The 20,564-nt window shown below is 46.6% G+C and overlaps 1 protein-coding gene across 2 annotated transcripts in view; it reads left to right on the top strand.

The window, feature by feature from the left end:
• Positions 1-744: 744 nt before the first annotated feature.
• LOC119436847 (uncharacterized) overlaps positions 745-20,564 on the top strand; it is a 245,026-nt gene continuing 225,206 nt past the window's right edge. The window contains exon 1 of one of the 2 annotated variants that reach the window (XM_037703847.2): positions 745-909. The gene's annotated coding sequence lies outside the window, so the exon portion shown is untranslated. The remainder of the gene's footprint in view (positions 910-20,564) is intronic. The other variant, XM_037703845.2, reaches the window with a different exon arrangement.

Here is a 20,564-nt window from a genome sequence, read left to right as displayed (position 1 = left end):
GCCGTCGGCGGAACATCCTGGATCGTCCTTGTGCCTACACACCGACGGCACATAATCGACACGAAGCGAAACGCACGCGACCGCGGGGAAAGTGTATATCTGGGACGTGACTTTGAACCGTTACACTGCAATAGCCTCTCCGTGCGAAGACACCCGTGGTTCCGGCCACGTGCACCTCATAAATCCTGCAGAGCTCCTCTGCGCGCATCTTTCGTAAACCGGGTACGCAGGTTATACCCTTCGAAGGACGTCGGGCGAGGCGTCAAGGAAAAAAAGAAGTGCACGGCGTCGCAACCAGCAGTGCACAGCCTGACTCGTCGACGACGCGTGCCTGCATATCGGACTGAGCTATAGGAGTGTGCGCAATAAGGTGGTGCGCGCCTTGGCAGTGTGCTGCCGCACTCAACGCACAGCTTGCACTTCGGTTTGAGTGAAGAGAGCAAACAAGCAAGTTGGGGAGCGAACAAGTCAGACGCGAAGAAGTGTCACGTCACGAACGGCGAGTGAGGAGTGAGCTAAAATGACAAACCAGAACAGCGTATGATACGTGGTAACAGTGACATCGTAACGGCTCGTTACGTGCCTCCTTTTACAGCGAACTGCGCGTGAAACATTTGATCGCTTTACGTCAGGACGGCACTTCGCAAGAACAGCGGTTGACCTAATTATATACCGGTCTGTCGCCAACTCACGTGGACTGGTTGAGGCAAGGTGTGTGGCCGAGTGTATTGCTCTCTATATATCAGCTCGCAGGAACTACTGCTATACACTGGCAAAGTTTGCTTAGCTGGTGTGTTCCGAAATACTTCGTCACACAAAACGGACGAGCATCCATGCGAACGCCAGATAACGGACATCCGATAATGAAAAGTGCCCCTGAGTGTTGCTCTTGGATACTTCCAACTTCCGGTAAGCGTGCAGGAGCACATGCATGTCTACGGTATGCATGTTCATGGTGTGTACGTTCATGGCGTGCACGGTCATGGCACCTGCTGTCATTGTTTTTCTGAAGCCCCCACAGTTGGGCATATAGTTACAGCCTCAGAGAGTGGTTTAAATCATCGCCAGATTCCGCTGCAGTACCAAAAAGGTTTATCATTCTACTTCAAGTTAAAGTGGTGTAACGCTGTACATTACGGCTCGCAGTAGCTTAGAATATTAAGACGTACTCGAACGACAAGCAGAGAGAACGTTCGCGCACGAACGACTCTGAATTTTGAAGTGAACCGGGGAGGGAATTCAAAAATTCTCGCTGCTTATTTCACGTCGCTTGACGTTATTCACGGAACCGAAGTCCTAGTTTCACTCCGCATTGAAAGCAAATGCAGCGTGAAGCTATAGTACTTCTATCAGTGACACCGCATTAACCACCGCATACTATAGCTTGCGATCGTATATTTAATTTCTTTCTCACAGAAATCTAAGAGGATGAAGTTGGGTGGATCTAAATACGTTGCCATTTTATTGATATGGAGCTATGGTCATTATTGTAGAGGTTCCTAAAAAGAAAAGGGATATGCCACCGTAACATTAGACGACCAAGAGGCGTGTGAATTGGATTTTCTCATCAGACAAAGCTGCTTCTCTGGATTGTCGCCCGGAATTGCAGTGAAAGAAAACTGTCACTAAAGCACTCGGAGGCAAAGCGGCCCAGTGTGGTATGAAGCGCGAGCTTGTCAGAACGAGAGAAAAAAAATAATAAGCCTAAACGTCGGAGCAGTAGATCATGAGGCACTGTTTTGCCCGAGCGCTAACCATCCTCATTTATATACGGCTATTGCTCCCACGAGCTTTAACATAATGCTGATGATAATAATAATGCTTTATTTCCACCATACTTATGCTCGTGTGACATGCTGGTGTGCCGCAGCAAGGACATTATTTGGAAGGGGCAGAAGGAAAAGGGAGAGGTTTCAGCACGCCGACCTATGTTCGGTACGTAACTGCGTACGTGTACGTTTATGCGCAAAATGGCAGCGTGAGAATTTCAGCCCCTCGACCTACACGGCACTGCACAATAGTTGAAGAGAGTTGTAAAACCTTTCACACGCAGCTGCATGTCCCCGCAGACTGACGAAAATAAATCATTATTTCATCACATCAACAACAATCAAATAGCAAGCCCTTCTATATAAAACAACAACAACGTAATTGCAATTATTGCATTGAAGAAACTGTTACAGAACAGCGAGCACCTTAATCACTAACATGTGCAGAAATAAATAAAAGACAGGAATGTTAGCCGGAGCTAGCACTAGTTGGCTGGCCTGTACGGGAACGGGGGTAGAAAAAATAAGAGAAAGGATAAAAAATGGAGGAAAGAAATAACTGTTTGAGACTATCTGTACAAACGCTGTCACCCAGTCTTTCAAAGTGTTACGTAGATTATAACAAAATGAGAATTCACAATGCGTGAACAAGCCCAAGGTTTGCAGACGCACTCTTGGACAGATAGGTTGCAGCGTCGTCTGGGTATAGCCGACGCCCTCACCCATCCGCAACAAGCCCAAACTAAACAAAACGACGCGCGCATTGTCTATGAACACTGACCAGAACAAAAAATGAAAAAAAAAAATGTGACCAAGGCAATTTATGACACGATTCGATTGTGCTGTAAGGAATATAAGGACATATTCGGCCATGTATACATAAAAAAAGAAGAATCAAGTTGCCATATGTAAACAATATTATGAAATTCCTTGCAGGCCATTCTGTCATTGACCCTTTTAACAGACTATAGGAGGCTTGTTCCGCCGTAATTTGTAAACCGTATGAATGCCTTGCAAGTTTTACAATCGTAACAAACTTAAGGGATGTTTTAGGACATGTACCATGTATTAGTGTTATTCTTTATACGGTACATGTCATCATATATGAAATGTATTCCAGAGTAACACCAGTTTCTCCGTGCATTCTGCTCAAGTTTCAGTTACCGTAGAACGCTCTCGTTAGCATGAAGGCCATCTTTTGCAAATACGCCACCTTGATAAGAAGGAAGCTACGGAGGGATTCTGTAAAAGGGCTGGGGCCAAAATCTTACTTGGATTCGTTAACACGCGTACCGAAGTCTTGGCACAGCGGCGACGTTCCTTTATTTTGCCTCCGTCAATCTACGGCTGTTTTGTCCAGGCATCGAACCTACTACGCAATGTGCTCGGCGAGTCCCCGCCTAGGGCATCCATCGGTAACGTTCTTACGCGCACATACACGCAGAGGCGCATGAACTTGCTCAGGCTTTCTTCTTCACGGCCCTCGTCGTGAAGGCAGCTCGGGAAACAGAGAGAGGGAGACTGAACAGCAACAACGACGGCGACGAAGGGTGTAATTTGACGTAATGACACACGCGATATGCAACAAAGAAGGCGTATCGCCATCAGCGGCCGCGCAATGCCCTTCGTACATACAGCAATTTCTTTTCGGCGATCTCACAAAAGGCTCTCATCCAAGGATGATGAACGAAGAAAGAGGGGAGACGCGAGCAGGAACTCGTCCCGGATCATAGGAGCCCGTCCGTGCGCTCCGTGTCGGTTCTGTCGAAACAGAGGCGTCCTGACCTCTCCTAACGCACGCGTAATATATATCTCGCCACCTCCGTATATGTTGCCGACGCGCGGACGCAGAGGAAGCAAGTGGAACAGCTGTAGCGCACAATGGCGGCTTTCCAGGGAGGGAGGGAGCAGCGGTCTCTGAGCCACGGACCCGAGCCGGCTGGCCGAAGGTGGGCGTGCCGGGAAGCGGCGTCCTTGGTGGCTGGGGTCGCCCCTCGGCTAGACCTCGGCCAACGCCCGAGGTCACGGCCGCTCCGTGCTCGGCGACGCGCCGTCTCTCGCAAACGCTCTCACAGCTTCACGCCTGTGCAGGGGAACCATGGGGGGCAGCCGTCTGCGATGTGTAATAATTAGGCACCCCCATAAAGGAGCACAAGTCAGGATGTATACGGTAAACCCAGCCGGAGCAGCGACTGCGCTGCATCGCCGCGCGGTTTACGGGCTGGGTGCCCGTATGGGCGATGTTTGCTTGTCTCCTTGCGATCTACGACCCTCCCCAGCCACATCCCGGTATAGGGTAGCAAACCGGATTTTTCGTTCTCGTTAACTTCCCTTCCTTTCTTTTCTTTCCTCTCTCTCTCCCTTTCTCTAGACTAGTTATGCCGAATACGAATGGGCCCCGCCACAAATGACCACAAACCTTGACCCGTGTTCTTAAAAGAACAAGAAAAGCTCTTATGCTAGAATTGTTCGTAAGAAAAAAAAAAAAAAAACTCCAGCCAATCTTAATGCTGGATATATTACTAGCGAATGCGGCTGATCAATGGCAGCGAGCACTAACGAACGAAAAGCTTTGTGACTTTGGTTTGACCACGCTGTGAGATATCGCGATGGCCCATTGCGATCTCCGCTTCACCGATGTGCTCAGACTTTTGCTCCTCACAATACACCGCTCAGGCTCCATGCAGCGTCCGAGCTGCTTTCCTTTCAAGCTGCTCCGGCAGCATGCTTTCTGCGCGCATCAAAGGTTACTTTTTTCTTCTGGCCGTCTCCTTTTTATTTACTTTTTGCCTTCTTAAACTTGCAAAGGCTTCTCCACCCGATTTTTTTTCTTGCTCTTTTTCGCTTATTTGTCGCAGTCGTGCATCGACGTGCCACTGGAGGCACCTGCGCAGAATGACTTGATCGCAAAAGCAGCAAAAGAAAGAAAGAAAGAAAGAAAGAAAGAAAGAAAGAAAGAAAGAAAGAAAGAAAGAAAGAAAGAAAGAAAGAAAGAAAGAAAGAAAGAAAGAAAGAAAGAAAGAAAGAAAGAAAGAAAAGCTCCAACTTACTCAGTTCCGAACATGGCTGCTCAATCGCGATGATGGGAAGACCTCAGCCAATATGTCATCGGCACTCTCCTTTTTATGTCGCTTCCAAAGAAATGATCTCATCGCCAAAAGCGTGCTATGTCGAAAAGAACTACAGCGTATATTTATTCCCCCTTTATTTCGCGAAACCCTGGCTTGCACTCGACCAACTTTGATGGCGCACTTGGTTCGCGCAGATTTGGGTGCCTATGTATCGCGTTCCTCGGTGGCGCTGGCATCGAAGCATTTTCTAAGCCCGTTTCACATGGCGAGAACATGCCGCGAATGCGCAACTGCGATGCCGCTCGTGCGGTGGGGACATCGAAGGCACGTGCCGGGCTACGCAGGATTGCGAACTGTGGGGAAATATATCGTCACACATTGCGGCATGAAGCCTTTCGTTGTCCTTGATCACCTGACAGAACAAAAACAAAAATAAAGATAAGCGAATATATTTTAATTTGGAATAGTAATGATAGGATGCTTGATTTAGCAAAATAATAATGGGACGCGTTATATGTTCTATAATGTGAGTTTTATTTAGGCGATTAATGTCGTCCTCAGAGAGTCTTTATTGACTTCCTGTATATGCAAGACGGCCGCTTTTGCCATTATAAATAGTGAGATGGCGCATTCTTCGTTTCGGCAAAGAGCGCTCGCCACGGACTATGGCCCACGAAAAAAGGCTAGAAACATATACCCGATACGGAAAAGTTGGGGGTAACTCGCTAAGACAGAATTCGCCTTTAAAAATAAAGTCAAAGGGTGTGCGCGAACCAGTGACACGACTGCGTTTCTGAAGCAGAATGCACAGAGCTTACGCTCGATGTCTCGGGGACCGATGGTTCCTTAATTAGTTGCGCACTACAGCTTTGAAGAACGTGCGTATGCACTGCACAATGCACTTAACCGCGTAACGACACTCATGAAATGCATCACGGGCACAGTTTTGACGCAGCAGGCCACGTCGATCTGGAAAGAGTTCAAAAGCGTATTTATGTGCGACGAAAATATGAGCTTGTCGTGCTGCATGGTTACGATCTTGCCCATCACCCGTACAAAGACATCACGTTTGCTTTCGGGACGTCTTTCAAATTTGAGGCTTTTGTATGCGGTCTCACATGCTTCTCGGAAAATATTTGCAATCTTTTCTTATTGAAAATAAGACGTGCGCGTTGGGAAGAAGTATAAGGAGACGGACATTGCTGAACGAAAACGGTTATAGCCTGTCAACACATTGTATCTTTTCCTTTTTTTTTCTCTCTCTTTAATATACACGCTGTCTGTGTGCAGCTTCTGCCTCGTCCTCATTCCCCTTTCAATCCTGCACGCGCATAACGCAAGCGTGCGTGAAAAACCCCGGCATGCGTATACAGTATGTCGCTGTTGCTGTGTTTGTATCGCTATGGTTCTCTGATGTAGGGTTGGAGTGACAATATATACCGCGAGTGGTCGGCGGTCGTTTTCCGCATTCGGGCTTTCGCAACCACGACCACTTTCTCTCCTCCCATGCAAGCGCCTTGATGTGACCAGCGCGCCTCCGCAGCCGCGATCCCTCCATCTCCGAGGTCCTAATCGGGCGCGCAACTCTCGCCTTCGGCGCGTATATGACCCGCCGCAGGGCACGTCGATCGCACATATACTATATACGATCGGTGTGGCGCGCGCTATAAGCTCGGCGCTGACGAAAGAGCGCGCAACGGTTTTCCACCGCACAGACCAGCGGGACGGGGCGGCGCCACCAAGGTCTTCTCCTTGGGGCATGGTCGCGCGGCTGCCCCTGGGGGCGAGGCGATGGCGTTGGAAAACCGGGAGGCTGCCGCCGTTGTAGACGTCGACAAAGACGTCAACGGGCATCGCGCGATGCCACCCTCTCGCCTCCGTGGCGTAACTCGCGCATATGCGCGCGCGCTCTTCCAGTGTTGCGGCCGACCGCAGGACGGCACGGCCTTGGCGGGCGTGCGTGCTTTGGGAGAAAAGACGACGCGCGGTCTGCGCTGCAGGTGTGTTATAGGGAGGGGGGGGACCGGGCGTTCCTGGGAAGACTGCATCGTGCCCGACGGCGTCCCATATGTCACTCGTTACGCGTGTGACGCGCTTCACTGATCGCGGCAGCCGGCGGAGTTCTTCCCCGGCCATTCCCGAGATTGTTATTCGCAATTAGTTGTCCGGAAACCGGATATCGTCGCACGGGAAAACGCATCGAGCACAGAGGAACCTCGCGCGGACGCGGGTCATCCGATGTGTCGCGCGTGTCGATGGCGGGAAACGTTTCCATTGCTGGTGTTCTCCCTGCTTGCAGCAATGCGCGAGGTTTCAAACAATGCCTTAACCTCACTCCTCGTGCTTTCGCTGCAGTTGTGGTTGAACTTCGTGAGCTACAGCCACGGTGCGAGTGTGCTTTTCGCTGACACACACACACGCACACGCACACAGACAGAGATGCACGTACACCAGTGTTGTACTGATTGTTTAAAATATATCGCTAAAGTGACATTGATAAGTGTTTACATTTTCGCAAAATTTTCCTGCAAAGTAGCTAAAAGTGTCGCTAAAGCTTTTGAGTAAATTTTATGTAACGTAGGCTTTCTGGAACACCATTTTTTAATCAAGTATGGCGTAAATTATTTACTGAAGCGTCTTACGTTTGCCTAGGGTTCGTGTGAGTGAGCTTCGAATAAACAGTTAGTTTACCAGCAGTGTGTGGTGGGCTTTAACTTTACTATTATGCTTACATAAGCATAGGCGCCGACTACGGGGAGGCTCCGGGGCTCGAGCCCCCTCCGGAAATTTCCGGGGGGGGGGGGGGGGGGGGCAGAGCCCTGCACTCCTAAAATGTCAGTACCAGAGTCCTGTTACCCAAACCGTTTAAGGTTTCTTTTGAGTTGCCTCTACATTTTCTCTTACAATGTTATTGTGGCTAAAAGCTCACTGCATCATTGTTGACGTGGACGTGCACGGCTTTGATTCATAATTTCGCTTTATTTCTGAAAATCCTGGCAACAGGAAAACAAGCGCATTAGAAGCTCCAACGGTGGCTCCCTCATCCGTATTTTTTAACTCCGACATGTTATTTAAATTTCCAGTGTGAACACCATTCACAGACACATTATATTTCAATGTGTACACAGGACAAAGTTTATTATATTTTCAAACAGAAAGAGCTAGCCAACTAATAATTATTTATAATGATATGGATAGTCTATGTCTAGAGAATCAATATGTTGCAACTCGCTACAAAATGCTTTGCACACTTTTTTGACACTGAAAAAGACCTGCAGACTTCAGTGACCCCATCGGCAGAGTCTTTTTATCAACGGTGTGTGAAATACACGTGAATGATATGTGTCTCAGCATTGCTTCTCTTTCCTGTAGGAAATGCTAGCGACTCATGAAAACAAAACTCATAATAATTTACAACATTTATTGGGGATGTAAACACCGCAACGTGCATGCAGAGGTAATATATATATATATATATATATATATATATATAACTTAGTAACCGAAGTGAGTCCAAGCCGGATTCACTCGAAATCAGTATCAATAGCAGTCATGCGCATCAGAGCTTCTACTAGGACTCAGAAAAAAAAAGATCATTGCACCCCCAATGATTACCAACAATTGAATACGGCACGCGGGCCGCGTAAGTGTCAACCGCACACAGTAATTTGCAGCTGCGGCAGGGCTAGATGAGAAGACGCGTGCTCTCCTCCCTATGCGCGCATTTGATCACGTGACCTCCAACTAACCCGAATATTGACGGCGTGGGAAGATAATGTCGATCAAGCCGCCATCCTTTTCGGCTCAGTGTTACGCGCTTTTTCTCCCATCCACAGTGTATAGGTTGCTCACTCTTAAGACTTTTGGACTTTATACGGATTATCACAGCGACGACGACAGCGAAAACTTGCCTGGGGTGTCGGTACATGCAATTGCAGTCGCAATAAAAGGAGAAATATAAAACAGGCATCGAGGTCGCTTCCACCGCGGCTGCGGATGTGGCAATGTGCACCGGCTTTGTTACAAACACAGCATGAGCACCAACGACAAAACCAATAGTGAGCATCTCGCTTATCGGTACTTCGCTAGAACCCGTCTGACGCTGAAAAGGAAGCGTATTTTCCACCGTATAAGCACCAGCGGAAGCATAACACTAGGCGCGCGGGGAGACAGCGCACGCGAAAGGACCAGCCATCTCAGATGGCCCAAGCTTGAACTCGGCGCAGATTAACTCCAAAATAAAGCGCCTGACCCACGTATGTATGGCAGAAGCAGGACAAGTAGGAGTTGAGGACCCGTGTCTTCTAGCTGCTAGGCAAAAGAAGACTCCACGCCGCTATCAAGAAGGTTCCTCAGCTCACGTGTTTCCATCAGCGAGTGACATGTACCGCCAGAGGTTCTATGAAGTACTTGACACAGTGCTGTCTTTGCTAAACAACGGGTATCCACCTGATATGTGGCAGCATAAGTCCCACATTAGGCAGCTTGCCATAGGGAAGGAAGACGAAGCATATATAACATAGTTCTACGGTGACGACCTTGAACCAGGACTCCTGATTTTTGACAGAGATATGCTGATTGAAATTTTAAGCCAGCAAAGGTCGGCATCATTGCACACATTTGGGGACGTCGTGCACATGTTTACGGGGGGCAAGGGCGAGCACCTGCGAAGCTTTTTGCCGGAAATGGCCAAACTAAAAAAATTTCCTTGTCCATACCGGTCTCGTCGACCACATCTGAGAGGTCCTTTTACCACGGCGGCTGCATTTCGATGGGGGTGAAATGCGAAAACACCCGTGTACTTAGATTTAGGTGCACGTTAAAGAACCCCCGGTGGTCCAAATTTCCGGAGTCCCCCACTACGGCGTGCCTCATAATCAGATCGTGGTTTTGGCACGTAAAACCACATAATTTAATTTTTTTGAGACGTCCTTTTCTTGCCTTCAGTGACTGAAAATGTACTTGCGGTCGACGACTGGACACGCCCGTTTGAACCATCTGACAATTTTTTCACGCAGACAAAGAACTGTCCCGCCAAATTAAATTTGAATAAGATTTCCGACGACTTCATTTCCAGATCAAATGCCCTTTTTTCAATGATGTTGAAATCATCGCATCAGACAACGAACTGATGTCTTTAATAGGAGAGAAACAGGCACCAACTTACAAGTCAATGCAAACCACCTGGCTTAGAAAACAACGCAAGAAGTTATACAAAGGAACGAAAATGGGGTCCAGAACAGCGCAAGCAGAGTGAGGGCATTCGGGTAAGAAAAGACGCGTGGTTGCGCTATTTGTAAAACTCCCTAGTCTATCTGTGCATATTCCTTATTAATTTTTATTTGTCGTATGCTGCATTTGCCTCTCAATAACACAATCCACGTTGTTCCTATATTTGCTATCGAGTCCTTTCGCGCTTTCGAGATACCGCTGTCTTATTTATTTATTTGTTATTATGTTTATTTATTTGGGCACCTGATAATTTTTACTCTATAGTCCTTTGTTCTGCCTCCGGAAAATAAACGAAACCAGTGGCATAAGGCATGCTTTGACATGTAATGAAACTATGGCATTACGGAATTACATTATACTTACGCTAATAATTCTAGCCATAAGTTGTGGTCAGAAATTGTTACATATCGTTTAATGTTTATGTATGTTAAGTCTTATCTTCTCACTAACTGACCTTTCGCCAGGAAAAGATTTCTTGATTGAATCTTTTCTATTAAATCTTTTACAAGGCGTTACATTGCTTTGTCATAGATGTGTACTTGTGCGACTTAATAGGCACAAAACACATGTATCTCCCTAACGTGTTTAACTGAAACCACTTGTCGCATGGCTCAACCAAGAGAAGCCAGTCTCTTGGCGGTGCGAGGGGACTCAGGCTGTAAAACTGAGTTGTCTGCTACTCTGAGGTCTTGCAAGTACTCATATATATAAGCTCGTCACTCCAGTGAACAATCTTTCGAGGTCACAGGAAGTTTCCAGTGTAACTGTTAGTAAAGGTTATATATATATATATATATATATATATATATATATATATATATATATATATATATATATATATATATATATGCATACATGGGTGGGGCTCGGAAAACTGAGGCTCCAGCCCCCCCCCCCCCCCCCCCCCGGAAAAATGAAAACTTTCCGCCTATGTATATAAGAATGGACGATGACATCTTAATTTCGGTGTTTACCGTCAGATGATGACGTTCGAAATGCAGCACGATTCAAAAGAACACAAACAATCTAATTTTCCTGAAAATGTTTCAGTTCTCCGTGCCCCTGAAAGGATAGCAAAACTTTGAATGACGCAGAAGGTGACATGTTAACACGGTGACATGTTACGTGACCATTATGCCGGTCAAATACTACGTTTCCGCCCATTGGTCTACGCGAAGACTCTTCGCAGTATTGCTTTGTCCAAAACCCTTGCGATAAGGAAACAGTGTTATCAGGCTCGCGTGAACAAGGTCAGCCGCTTCTATGTATAGGCCTTTCTACAGTCGATTTATCATATTAGTCATCTGCTTACGATAAACCTTGCAAATGTCCTATACTTAGTGAAAGTGCAGGGCGCAGATAATTAGGACCCATTCAAATAATTTTCGTAGCAATATATATATATATATATATATATATATATATATATATATATATATATATATGTGTGTGTGTGTGTGTGTGTAACGTACGCTTATATATAGCACAGTGTGTAACGTGTAACAGTGTAATATATATATATATATATATATATATATACAGGGTGTTTCAGCGAACACTTTCAAAATTTATTTAAGGTTGCCTGTCGCAGATAGCCCAATTCTAGTTAATGAGCTGGTCTACTCGAAGCGGCGGACATTTCTTGCACAAAAAATTGAAATGCATAATCGCCTAATCAACAAAAATTCACTAATTACGTTTTTAACTGATTACCTGACGGCCGATATTGCAATTTACAAATTGTAGCCGTGGAGTTCGCAAGGCGGATCCACTTGGAATTAATCCTGAGGCTGACACCAGTTTGGAGATATTAATTCCCGAACTTTGCGGAGCAATGCATTGGCGTTCCAGTTAATTTTGTGCTTCAAGGCATAACGCGACGGTTTGGTAAGAAACTAACTGCAACCCCAATGCATTTCTCCGCAAAGTTCGTGAAGTAATATCTCGAAACTGGTGTCATCCCGAGAATTCGTTCCAAGTGGATCCGCCTTGCGAACTCCATGGCTACAATTTGTAAATTGCAATATAGGCCATGAGGTAATTAGTTAAAAACTGAATTAGTGAATTTTTGTTAATTATTTGATTATGCATTTCAATTTCTTGTGCAAGTAATGTCCGCCTCTTCGAGTAGACCAGCTCATGAACTATCATTGTGCTATCTGCCACAGGCAACCTATAAGAATTTTTGAAAGTGTTCGCTGAAAGACCCTGTATATATATATATATATATATATATATATATATAGCACACTGTGAATCCTGTGAAGGAAGCGATTGCATCATCATGCATGGTGAACAAGTCTACGCGTCATACAGCCAAGTTCGGTCGCTCAAATGCAGCTTTTAAATAATAAATGACTCCCGCCGCGGTGGCTCAGTTAGCTATAGGCGTTGCGCTGCATGCTGAGCACGAAGTCGTGGGATCGAAACCCGGCTGCGGCGGCCGCATTTCGATGGAGGCGAAATGCAAAAACGCCCGTTTGCTTGCGTTGTAGTGCACGTTAAAGAACCACAGGTGGTCAAAATTAACCCGGAGCCCTCCACTACGACGTGCCTCATAAACAGAACTGGTTTTGGCACGTAAAACCCCAGAAAGAAGAAGAACAATAAATTGCGTTCTAGAAGGATATTTTTGAAGTAACCTTCCTTAGTTCGAGGTCGCTAAAATGTCGCCTGTTGTTCTGTCAAGCCGGTGAAGTCGTTGGTCGCTAAATTGAAAAATTTGTCGCTAAAAAGACAAGAAAGTCGCTAAATCTAGCGACAAAATCGCTAAACTGGCAACACTGACGCGCACACACACCCACACACACATACGCACGCACGCTCACACAGACGCAGAGAGAGACGAGCGCACGTGCCCATGCACACTCATACACAAAAACGGACGCACATCAACACTTGCTCACGTACGCACACAGAGTGAGAGAGGCACACATAACACAGAAAGGTACGCACACAGAGAGAGAGACACGCACCCACAAAGACACACATAGAGACGCGCATACCTACACACATATACACAAGCGCATGCACAGATAAAAACAGACGCCCACACGCACATACACATGCACACGTGCAAACACACGCACAACGTCGCCCTGGATATTGTGTAACGCGTAAGAAACTAGACGCGTGTGGCATTGCAGATCAGAGGTGAATCATGTTATCTTTTTTAAATAATTAAGAACTGAATGCCTTCAGGCGGCGTTTTAACCACCAGGTTACAGCCAAGCTTTCGCAGAGTGCCGCTCTTGTCACTGATCTTGCCAGAGTGGAACCGTTGCCGGTCATCATGTAATAAAAGTTTCTACCACCACCACCGGTCATCATGTAAGAGAGAGAAGAAACATCTGCATTTCCTTGTGGATCCAGGAATGTATGCGCTATGCCCCTATAGGTCGGCAAAATAAGCGGAACTCACTCAGACGCACTTACAAAATATATTTTTTTCTTCGTGCTCACTCGGACTCAGACTGACCAAAATTCTGCTCAATCGGGCACATTCGTACTCGGACTCACCAAGACCAGAGTCAGCCGTGCTCACTCCTACTCAGACTCAGCAGAATCATACTTGGGCAAGACTTAGAAATTATACTTAGGCAGACTCACGGACTCGCACTCGCTCGGGCTCACTCAGATTCGCAGAATTACGGACACACTAATACTAACGGAATCGTGGGTGCTGACTTCCATTCAAACTGACGGAATTGCCCAATTATCCGTTGATTCGAACTCACAGGTTTATAGCTCATCTGAATCACCAGCTCATCAAGGCTCACTGATTCCGAGCAAGAGGTCGGAGCTCGCATCAGATTCACGTTCGCACTCGCATCTACTCGCACACTCACACACTCGTCTGCTCACGCCCGCACATATACTGATTCACGCTCATAGTCACATCCACTAACACTCACCGGCGTTCACGGATATTCAAGCTCATGTCAATTTATACTGAGCGGCACTCTCTCGTGTTCACACTCTTGCTGGTCAGCACTGACTCACGCTCACCCTCACGTATAAGCGTACTTACTCGCACTTACACTTACTTGGACACTTACTTGGTGCCACGTAGGCGACCCATTCAGAAAGTGTAGCATGTTAGCAACATGAGTGGTCATGTTGACGCTGCATCCTGGATTTTCACGTCATTCCGCGCTTTGGAAACGCACTTCGAGGTTGCTTTTCGTCGTTTGAAACGACACAGCTGTTCATGTCAAATTAGTGTCAATATTGTCGAAATCTGACGGCAAGAACATAATTAAACACCTGCAATACAGTTCCGCGTGCATTATAACGTCGAATCCGGGGTGAATATGTTACGTGATCGCTTCCTAATTAATTTTAAGAAGAATTGAAGACACTGTGCAATGTAATGTACAAGGGGTCTCAGAAGGATATCCTTCCGAGTCGTCACAGTGAGCTGGTGCAAGAACTTCAAGGTGGTGTTGTCACCCGTCTTTCGTTTATTTTCATCCTTTCTGGCTTACGGCTCATTATGTCACAATGCGACTCGCCTATTTGCTGTTACAGAAGTGTTATCTATCAATCTAACTTAGTATTTCTCTTTGTCTCTTCAAGTATACGGGTGTCATTGTCTCCATCTTGGAGCCTGATACGGCTGGTCGGTAAGTATAAACCGCAGCAGTGAATACGCAACCTCTAGTTATCCAGAGAGAGGATAGACGGTCACTCTTCTTTCCTTTCATGTTTACACTGAGGCTACATAAAAGGTTATGCGTAGCGCTTTTTTTTTTTTTTTTTCATCTGCGCGATGGCCAACATTGTATATATATCAGGAACCTCGGAAACCGTCGAAGTGCATTGTGTTTTTGCGTGGACTCGTTAATTTCAGTTTGCTCGTGTTGCCTTTGCGGCCTTTAATGCCACATTTTGCTCGCTCGGAACGTGTAGCACGGTCGGTCCATAATCTGAATTCCCGTATTTCTACCCTGAGCAACCACGAGGCCGCGACAAGCGAACGAAAACATGATTATGTTTTCCGTAGCCGGGAGGCTCAATTTGCTGCGACGCAGGAAGTCGCCGTCAAATAGACCCTGGAATCACATATTTGTAAACAGATTCTGGCCAAGTAATGAACGAACGTTGATGCATAGAAGTAAAGATGTGAACCAAGACAATAATTAAATAGGGCCGGGACAATTTAGTTCGCTTTTAGTTCGCAGGGTCGTAAGAACTATGAAAAAGCAGCACAATAGTGTTGTATATATATATATTGTGGTTCTGATGAAGGCCGGACCCCGGCCGAAACGTCAATAAACCGCTTCATACGCGCGTCTACTTCACTGTGAATATTTACCCGGATCCAGAATCGCTTTTTTCTGATATATATATATATATATATATATATATATATATATTAACAACGTCGGAAATAAATTTATTACGTTGTTCAACGTGAATTCCTTCAAAGTATTTTTACTTACAGCTGTTCAATTCCACATTTGTTCGATACAAGTTCATTTGTCCAGTTACACGCAATAATGGCGTGCAACGCTGCTATACGACGACCACACAGCTTGTAAGTTTTGAGTGTCGCATCTTGGCAGCGCGGTAACTTCCGATCGACGCCATGCAATAATAGTAATAATAAGTGCGGATTATTCATATACACTCTGATAGTATATGTATAGCGTGCGGTCTTTGAAAACAATTGACTTACCCATTAACACTGTTGCAATGAAATTTTGCTATTTATACGTTCGGGAGAATTATATTCTTCTTCTTTCTGGGGTTTTACTTGCCATAACCAGTTCTGATTATGAGGCACGCCGTAGTGGAGGGCTCCGGATTAATTTTGACCACCGGGGGTTGGGAGAATTATATTGCCACATTGAATTGTATAATGTGCTTGAGCGAATGAGGGCGTTACTTGCGGTCGGCACTTCAGCACTTTACACCGAGAAGCACACCTTGGCGCTTAACACATGTCGAATGGGAACAAGCGACGGAAAACGACAAGGACAAGAACGCAGCGTACACGTGCTGTACCAGTTGGTAGCTGGCGTATACATGCTGTTGCTCTGTGTTTCTGTCCTCATCGTTTGCGCCCTTTGTTCCCCTTCAACGTGAACGACCAACTAGCTCAAAACGAGATTCCGCTCAACACAGTTCCTGAATGGTTGTGCCATGATGCCAAACTTGCGAAATGCTCTAACGTACTCACATTCGCTGAGCTCAAAGTTTATACTGACAAGTGTAAGCACGTCGGCAACATAACAAGGAGCGCACATGCAAGAATAACCCCAAGTTCAAAGAGAGAGAGAGAGAGAGAAACAAAAATCCAGAGCCCATCCACTACTGTGAACATGGAAGCTAGCGAAGCTGTGACTATGGTGGGTCTGCTGCAGTGAATATTGCTATAGTGAATTTATATATTTTCATTATTGATTATACTGAGCGTCTTCGGCATGTTCTTCAAAGAGCAAGGACACCGGCGTTTTGTTTTCGCCCGGCGCGATGGCCAAGTAGTGCGTTTGCTGCGCCAAGTCCGCCCCATCGTCATAGACTATATCCTATGAGCCGCAGCGTTCATATAGCCGCGGCACACTGCACGGCAGCGTCAGGATCCTGTGAGATCTCTCTCGCTCCTGCTCTCGGCGGCTAATACCCACATATCCAACGCGGGTATCAGCCACACGTGATTTCTTTCTTACTTTGCTTTTTTCTTTCTCTATTTCGATCCTTCCTTTTTCCTTCTTTCTTGTCCCTGGCTCATACCCGCATATCCAATGCGGGTTTGCGCCACACGTGATTTTATTATCGTTAATCGTGACGTAACTGGCGAGCATGTGATGTTATTGATGTCATGACCTGCCAGTCATGTTGGTCATCCGTTTTGACACCTGTGTGTGCGCAAAATGTTGTGCGTGGCTCCATGTGCGTGGCGGTTTCGCACAACTGGCGCGAAACCGCCACGCACAAGGAGACGAAATGCTGATGATGATAGTTTTTTTTCTACACGCGGACACGATCCTGGGGAGCTAGCTAGCCCTTAACAGCTTCGCTGTAAAAAAAAACTTTATTGCAATTTTTGGGAGATAACAGAGACCCTCAGTCCAGGCCCTCACTTGGTGCCCAAGTGAAGATTCCAGCGTAGAATTGCCAGGGTTCCTACACTGTACTGTCCATATCCATGCGGTGTAGCTGTACCATATTAGACTCACGTGTACAAGCTATTATCAAGAGGCTGTGAACGAGCAAGCGCGTGGAGGTTCGTGTTCGCCACACCATTCGGTGTGCCATTCTTGGCTTTTCTGGTAAGAGTGACTTGCAGCCCAGTTGAAGCACATGGTACATAGCGCTCCTAATAGGGCGCTGTTTACGATGTGCGCTTCCGGCCCACAACACGCGTTCGCTTCCTTATTGTCCGAAACGAGACATTCCTTCGACGTTACTGTTGCGATGTCAGTCGGAAAGGCGTCCGTGGCAAGCGCTTTCACAACGCCGATTCTCCCGAGTCCTGATTCACAGACGCGAAAGAAAGTTAAGATGAGGCGGGAGAGCGCGGCGCACTTGAATCAACCTGGTGACCGAGATCACCATCACACCCCCCAGCACCACATCCAGCTGAGTCACCGGTGATGTATTCGTGAGGGAAATGTGTTGCTCGCGAAAAGAAGTGTTGCGCGCGTGCCAACACAAGATCGCGCGGTGCCGCTCACCCCTCGTCTTTCGCGGCCTTTCGAGGAGAGCGCCTTGTGAGCGGCGGCGGCGGCCGCTGGCTGCGTTCCAGCTGCTCCGACGGAGCGTCAACACAGTCTGAGCGAGCGCTTCGCCGTGAACCGGATCTGGGCGAAGAGAACCGGCCGATTCATGTTCTCTGGCGCCCCTCCGGCCGATTCATGAAAGGCCCGTCGAAGAGGCGTGGCACGTTGCACCGGTGCCCGAGCTTTGCCGTTGTGGCCGCGTCTTCTCTGGCGCGCACGCACCACCGGTCACGAGGCGAATGTTCCGTCGAACAATTAAGCTCGTCGCTCGAAGCGGGCGCGACGTGCTGTTTCAGGCAATGATGTTATCGCGTTATTGGCATTAAAGCGCCCTCTCTCGGACACCAAAACATACACGCGGAAAAACCAACCCCCGACATCACTAAGTTACGCCGCGATCGACATCGGCAAAGCACCGACGAAGATTTCGAATTCTTTAGAGACCGGAACATGCTGAAACCAGTCTTTCACACGTTTGCTGCCTTTGTGGTCTGGCGCACGTTGATTCGAGAGACTATGCGGTGAAGTAATCTGACACAAAAAGTAGCCTCCGATATGGCGGTGGCGCAGGTTCGTTGAATGATGGTCCTGTATACGGTTTTCGCTTTTGAACCGGGTAATGAGGAGACTTGGTGAAAAAGAAACGAGTGAAATAAATACATTACTGACGCTGCTCCGGTCTGGCAAAACCGAATGCCAGAGAAAAGTGCGTGAGCGGTTATTCCCGTGCTTTTTGTGCACACATGCAGGAGGCCTTAAAAACACTTGTGAGCATTGGTGAGCAACACTCGTGAGCATTGATGTGTCTGCGAAATTGAGGGAATGCACGAAAGGCCTGACTACCGACTGGACCGAGATACTCCATGCATTGCCAAATTAGTTGTTTCTGTGGGGTTGAGACCCAAATCTTGGGGCGAGATAATTTTAAATTTACTTGAGGTCGAGCGTTTAATGCTATATTTTATGCGCTGTTCTTGTGTATTGCGCCTATAGCACAAAGAAAAAACGCCTGCTGACCCAAGGACGTGGACACATTTGCTGTCTAATGAATTTGCCGCGGTGTCTCCCCAGCTGGAGTGTTTTGCTACTTAGAACAATGCCGCAGATTCAATTTCTGGCGTTTCCGCGATCTCCGATAGCCCAGGTAGATTTGGTGCTTTAAATATTTGTAAATCAATTTATCATCGTAATTGTATCGTATCGCTTTCAATCAGATAATTAGTCAACGATTCAGTAGTCAGTCACTCAGGTCAGATCAGGTAAGGTCTGGTCAGGGTAGGTCTGGTCAGGGTAGGTCAGGTCAGGTCAGGTCAGGTCAGGTCAGGTCAGGTCAGGTCAGGTCAGGTCAGGTCAGGTCAGGTCAGTCAGTCAGTCAGTCAGTCAGTCAGTCAGTCAGTCAGTCAGTCAGTCAGTCCGAAGGACAACATAAGGCTAGCCCTGCATGTCGTCCATTGTAAATGAACGTTGCATGATCACGTTCACAGCTCATATAAAAAATGAGGATCTGCTACATTGGAGGATTGTTAATCACTTGACTGCTGGCATTCCTAAGCGGGCACGAATGTCTCATGCACCTCGAAGAAAGAAAGAAAGAAAGAAAGAAAGAAAGAAAGAAAGAAAGAAAGAAAGAAAGAAAGAAAGAAAGAAAGAAAGAAAGAAAGAAAGTACAACGTCGTCTGTTGCTATTAAACAAGTAAGTGAAACGAGAGCGCAACTGTGACCATAAGGTGGATCTCAGAATATATCGCGGTCACACAGAAGTGTAAAGAGTTATTGAAGTTCACTTGCACAACTTAAAGGGGTATCGAAGTTTACGTATGCTACGCGCCCATACGTGGGAAATCGATTGCAGTTCATTGTTTTCATGTTGTCTTGCGAGGCAGTTTGAGTGACTGAACAAAAGCGGTGGTTTTTGAAATAGGAAGATGTTCCCAGTGTTCGTATCTTTTGTTTTTAAGCTTCCTGATTTAGTATAAAAAAAGAAAAAAGAAAAAAAAAAGTTCTTGAGCCGCTGTGCAGCGTTCGCTATCCTTCTGCCAGAGGGCCTCAAAACACACGTTTCCGGTCTCCGCGTTGCTTTTTCCTGCACCAAAAAAGCGCCGCTCCAAATGCGAAGGCCGCATCCTTGGGTGCAGAATAGCCCCGCAAGACGGCGACGCAGTATATAAGCGCTGAAGCGAGCACGCGCGCTTTTTACTACACCGGCGTGCTGCTCTTTTAGTGGGCGGCAATGTATTTCTGTTGCCCTCCATTCATTCACGGCGCATTGAGGCTCGTCGAGGTCTTGCTCCATGGCGCTTAATTTTATTTCTGTCACGGGAAGCGCAAGACAAGCTTTTGCGACACGGATGACCTTAGCACAAATAAAACTTGCAACGGCTGTCCTCTTGCTTTCTATTTCTTACTTTCTTTTTGCAAACAATGCAAACAGTGCAAACTCAATCGTTCTCCGGCATTCTTTGACATCGCTTGCCTATGGAGCTATGGAGAATGACTAAGTTATAGGTTATTAAATTATGCGAGCCTCGCAAAATAAGCCACTATCACGCAAGCATCACAAGTAAATTTTATTGATTGATAATGTAAGAAACAAATGCAAGTATGGAAAGGAAAAGGACATAAAGAATAAAACACCACGTATACCGGTCGTTACAGGATAAAAGTGGGTACCTATACTCTATGCATATTCAGACAATGCATTCAGACATGCATATTCAGACAGCGCATTAACTCATACTTTCCGCACATGTAACTAGCGCATCTGT

Source organism: Dermacentor silvarum, chromosome 1 (genome assembly GCF_013339745.2).
Source record: "Dermacentor silvarum isolate Dsil-2018 chromosome 1, BIME_Dsil_1.4, whole genome shotgun sequence".
Classification (NCBI taxonomy): domain Eukaryota; kingdom Metazoa; phylum Arthropoda; class Arachnida; order Ixodida; family Ixodidae; genus Dermacentor; species Dermacentor silvarum.
Note: the sequence above shows the minus strand (reverse complement) of the source record. Positions and strands in the feature narration are given on the sequence as shown.